This window comes from Benincasa hispida, chromosome 11 (genome assembly GCF_027475165.1).
Source record: "Benincasa hispida cultivar pf3 chromosome 11, pf3_genome.v1.1, whole genome shotgun sequence".
NCBI classification, from domain to species: Eukaryota; Viridiplantae; Streptophyta; class Magnoliopsida; order Cucurbitales; family Cucurbitaceae; genus Benincasa; species Benincasa hispida.
Genome location: NC_143488.1, coordinates 78,182,539 through 78,188,538, shown reverse-complemented (window position 1 = coordinate 78,188,538; position 6,000 = coordinate 78,182,539).

The window sequence follows — 6,000 nt, the reverse complement described above, 5'->3', positions numbered from 1 at the left end:
CACTTTGTATTTTCTGACTAACACTTAGATAATTCGTAGCAATAGCACTGCTTTACCTTTTATCCTTCACGACTCTGCTCAAATCTTCTTTTCAAAATTTTGATTAAGTGTTTTATCTATTCTGTCCACGCAATGAGAACCTTGCACATCTCTAAATTTCGGGGTGGGGAAGGTCTGAGTAGATGCGATCATTAGAAAAATACGTTCATTGTAAAAAAAAAAAAAAAAAAAAACATACAAACTCCAATGTCAACGCAAGGGAAAATCAAAATCCCAACCTGATAAGAGTTAAGTCGTGAAAGGAACCTGCTCGTAGTTGGATGTTCGCATGACACCCGTGGGAGCAAGCCAAATAAAGGTGGGTTTCCAAGAATGACGCAATATGAAAAAAGAAAAAAAAAAAGAGAGAAAAACAAAAGAATATAAGAGACAACTCCTCTAACCAGCAAAAGTTAAACTTAGCTGAAAATCAAGAGTTGAAGTTGAGATTGACACACAACCGTAGTTGGATATTCGCATGACACCTGTGGGATCAAGCCAAAACGAAGGGTATAACCATGATCAACAGTCTCTAATAAAACGACGCAAACTAGACCACCGCATACAAACCCACCAAATTGTTTTTGCATGAAGAGGTAAACATTATTTTCAAAATAAGAAAGGAATTTTTTAGTAGAGATTTGTTGTATAAAAGAATAAAGTAGGGCATGTTTATGAATTATCAAGGATAGAAAGAAATTGTGTTGTTAAGTAATTTTGCCAAGGCAGAGCATTCGGAGCAACCAATCGATGCAAAATAAGAATAGGAATTGAGCAATATTGCCTTAGTTGAAGATATGCTTGAGGACAAGCATATATCAAAATTTGGGGGTCTGATAACTTATAGAAATATAAGTTATTTATACTGTTTTATTTAGATATTGCGACTAAAAGAAAGAAAATTTGCGTCGATAGTATAGAAATTGGCTAAGAAATGCGAACATTATAAAATATCGTCAATACATCCACTAACACCATTACGATAGTAGAATAGAATGTTTCAGTTTCAGTTTTGCAGGAAATCAGTCACCGCATGCGTTCATGGCTCAAAGATAAAATAAACAACGCATCTACGTCACATTGCGCCCATCAATCGAGAACGAAGAGATGATCAACGCAATGACAGCGCTTGCGACAATCGATCAAGAGCTCTAGCGATCAACGCAATTTCAACCGTATGCGGTAATAAAAAATAACACCGCATGCGACGATAGATCAAAGATATAAAGAGCAACGCATTGCGGAGGATTCTGACAAATGTACAGCTTGCAGTTGTGCATTTCTGACGGATTGATTGTGTAATAGAAGGAATATTCACTCCACCATTTCAGGAACTACCATAACCATACAGTGGGGACCATACATTCAAAGAGCCAAGCCTCACCTATTAATAGCTTCTGCAAAATCACTGAAAGATATACATGAATACATAGAGATGTGCATTTACTGATCCTGAGAGAGAGACTGGTCTGAAGTGACTTATAGAGTAAATCCGGGTGAACCATGAGACAAGGCCGAGAGGTGAGTCTCCGAGCAGAGAATCCTTCCAATTCCCGTAGCTGAAGCTCTATGCGAAGGTCAATTCTACCGGGAAAGCAAGCTTAAGAGGGAAGTTTTCCTCTCCATTACTTCCACACGCCGGTAAGCACAACCTCCATTCAGGATCTGTGTCAAGACGTTGACATTTCTTCTGTATCTGTTTCTAATCTCTATTTCATCATTTGTATTCATCTTCCTTAATATTTCATTCACACCATGTATCGAACGCTTAATTCTAGAATTAAATGTTATGATAATTACCATTGTCATCTCTCTGTCTCTTTCCGTACATCCATAATTCATTTTCTCCATGATGTGTTCTTAATCCCATGGGTAAATAGCAAGAATTAAGCGAGTGAGTTAATTTGTGTTAAGGAAATAATTCGGTTTAGCTAAAGCATGCTCGACAGCATCTTCACTTGTGAGAGCAGAAGTGAAGATGTTATTCCGCCTATCGAGAGAAGGTTGGAAGAATGCATTAACTAAAGCGAGAAGTATTTCCAGAGATGGAAACAACCTTGCATTCATCACATTCATCCCTGTTTCACCATAGAGATATGGGAACGCGGCCGATCACTGAGAGGTGTATGCCAAGGGAAAGCGGAACCTTAGTTGCATCTTTAACGCAATTGACAAACTTGCGATGTTTTTACTATTTATTCTTTTTCTTTCTACGTCATTCATAAAGACTTGCCATTGCATACATCAAATCTTTGTACGACTTCACAGTCAGTTCTCGACCTCAGTATCGTGTATCGTGTATCTTGTATCGTGTATCATATTAGTTTAGGATTTTATTTTATCAACGCAATTTACATTCCTGTATAAACCTAATTCTTTATTCATTGTTAAACCGGTCGCATGTATCACAAAAGTAACGCATTAACGAAAACAATCCCTGTGTTCGACCTCAGATTATTCTGAGAAACTTGTGTTGGAATTATACTTGGTTTCAGCGCAAGGAAACTTGTGACACGCATTACTCCATCGCATACTACGAGCATACCATTAACAACGCATATATTTAGACGTAGTATCGTATAAAAATGTCTTTATCGCAAAGTACTGGAGCGCATATTTAGCACATCATTCATCTCATCCATAAGCCATGCGTTAAAGTAGATAAAGAGATTAACTTGTGTGCATAAGTGATAACACAACATCCCATTCATTTTTATCGCAACACGACCAGGTTGCAAACAACATTGAAGTGTAGGCGATGCGCTGAAAGCCAATGTTAACCCCAAGGTAGAAGGGCAATTAGTCGCAAAAGAGCTAAAGGCAGTATTAAGCTCATGACGGCCACATGCGCCCAACAATTGCCGGAAGTTCCAATAGTCAGGGCAACTTGACCAAGCAGTTGAGAACCATCTCCTGCACGGAAGACTTCTTGCAGTGACAACACTCTTATTTTTCCAGGGACATCTTCTACTTTATCTTTACTTTTCTTTCTTAGTATAGGTTATTTCTATTTTATTTTTCACTGTTATTTTGGATATATGGTTGCTTCCTTGGTTGTGGTACGTTTGCTCTTGTAGGTGCAACAATAAGTCTCCTTGGTTCGTAGTTCAACAGAAGAATTCCTCTCACCCTTCAACGCATGGCTTCAATCGCGTGGATTCCAACGCATGAGCGCATGCATTGTTCCGCCTAAGGTCTTTTCTTGTTATCTTGTATGCCTTATCCTTTTGAAATTCTCTTTTTCCCGATTGCATTGTTTTGCGATGTTTCTATGATGGTACGTATAGTTCACCGCATTTTCTAACTAATCAACCCAAGACATTCTTCACTTTTATTAGCTTCTTCAAATTTTGGAAATCTTGAGTTTTATCTTGTGCAAACCTTTGTTCAAACATTTATTAACGCATTCTTGTAATTTTGTCTTTAGCTTTGCGGTGAGAACGCTGCCAACCTCTAAGTTTGGGAGTGGCAGCGGTCTCGAGGAATTGCGTTCATTATATTGCGATCATATATAACTCCACTGTCAACGTAATGGGGAAACCCATGTTGATAAGAGTTAAGTTGTGAAAGGCACTTGCTCGTAGTTGGATGTTCGCATGACACACGTGGAGGCAAGCCAAAACGAAGGCGAGTCGCCAGGATCAACGCATTAGCGTAACTCCTCTGTCTGGCGCAAGCCAAAAAAGAGACAAGAGTTGAAGTTGAATATGGAACGTAACCGAAGTTGGATGCCCGCATGACACATATGAGGGTAAGCCAAAACGAAGGGCGTAACCATTCGTGTGGAGACGTGGAGTGAAGATGTCTATACAAAGAGTTTGTAAAAGACCTGAACTACGAGATGACTAGACTCTTTATATAATGCCGTTGATACTAGAGACTTGCATCTCACTTAGACGACCATAGGTGACATGACCTCAATCCTGAGTATTTTGTGAACTCCTGTCTTTGAGGGCGGTCCTTTGATTAGTATGGGTGAGAGTGGCTAAATTGCCAACTCAACATGCCTACCTTTTTGGGGACTTGTCTGATATAGGAGTTGGGAACTCAATCCACAATATGGAATTCACTCCTTTCCCGAAGCAGGGATAAGTAGAAAGATTGCTCCCTTAAGGGTTGATTTTGGGGCCTGAACATAGTGGTCACAGCTTATCTTTGGAAGAGAAGACTTAGTTATAGTAGGACTATGACTTATATTCATTAGAGGGATCAGTGGTACTTAAGGAGACAAATGTAACTATAGAGGCATAACGGTTATTGGCCCAATTGTACTTACGAGTGATCTGTGAAAGGTTGTCGCACTACTGATTGGTTAAGATGGATACATAATATATCTGTAGTAAGGAGAGTTCAACTGTCGGTCTTTAATTGAGTGCTTGGCAGTTAACGGATGGTGGATCTCATGACTAAAGAGTTTAGTCAGTTATTCACGTACCGTTGAAGCTTTGAGTTATAGGTCCATGAGGTACCCTTGGTAGCTTGGATTCTGTTGAGGATCAGTTCTTGGTGTCGATTTGAAATGTTTAAATTGACAAGAGGTATTTTGATTATATATGATATAATCGGTATGATATATAAGATACATCTAGTGGAGGATTGATGTAAATGAGTTTTACATTAAGTACCATGGAATAGAAAATGAATTATGGTTTATATGTTTCATGAGATGAAATATTAAAACTATAGGTTATAAATATAGTATGATAAGTTGGTTATCATTTATGTTTATAATAATATTAATTATTGGACAATTAATTCTTTTTCTTTTAAATAACCAAAGTAGTTGGTGGTTATTGGATCATGGTAACAGTGAGTTTAAAAGGAAAGTGGTTTCTTATTTTGAAAAGGAAGTTTTACAAACGATTGAAAAATTATTTTGAGTTTTCTCTCCGCGAAAAAGAAACTCACGAAGTCGTCAAGTAAATTCAGATTTACTAAACAACGGCTGGACTAGCTAAACGATCGTGCAGGTGCGAGCTAAACGATCGTGCAGTATTTACTAAACGATCGCATAGCTTTTCTAGGCGATCACTCGCCCAAGGTAAACGATCGTGTAGAGTCTGTAGGTGACAGACCGAACTAGACGATATACTAATTGATCGCATAGTTTTTACTAGACGATCGCATAACTTTATCTAAACGATTGGGCATCGACCTATACGATAGGTCTCCGCCATCTCCCACTTGCCCAATCGTGTACGCGATCGTTGTTTCCTCCGTTCGTCTGCCTCATAAGTCCAAACAAAGCCCACGCTCTGGATTCTCACACCGAGAATACAAAGGTAGCCTTGTTGGTGGTGTCAGACTCAACTCGACACCATCGAGGTTTTCTGGAGGCCGTTCATGGTGCTATGGAGGTCATTCGCTATTGTGGATGAGTTCGTGATAGAGAAGATCTTTGAGGATGAGCGCGAAGTGTTCGTGCGGTGTTGCGATCGTGTAGATCGGGCGTTCGAGGTTGCTGTTGTTCGAGCGGCCGTGCGCATCGAAGCGTGGAGACAATGTTGCATTTGTTCATACAGTTTTTCCCTCTGTACATTTGAAATTCTCATGCTGTGATTTCTATATTATTCGCATAACCATTTGTATTCAAGTCAACTATAAATATATGTACATTCATGATTGTAATTTGGAATAGTCTTGTTCCGCTGCTCATGAAAATCTTGTTTCCGATTTCCTTCACCTCTAATGAACAATACAACATAGTCCTACTATGTGTGAACACCTCTCGGACCATGAGAAGGTGCGTAGCGCCACATCATTCAAGTCCCGGGATCAGCCCTTAAGAGAACAATCTATCTACTTACCCCTGCTTTAGGGAATGAGTGAACTCCATCTTGTGAAGCTGAGTTCCCAGCTCCCAAATCAGACGAATTCCCAAAATGGTAGGTTTGAGTCGACGCTCTAGCCATTCACACCCATGCAAATCAAAGAACCGCCCTCAATGGCAGAAGTTCCTAA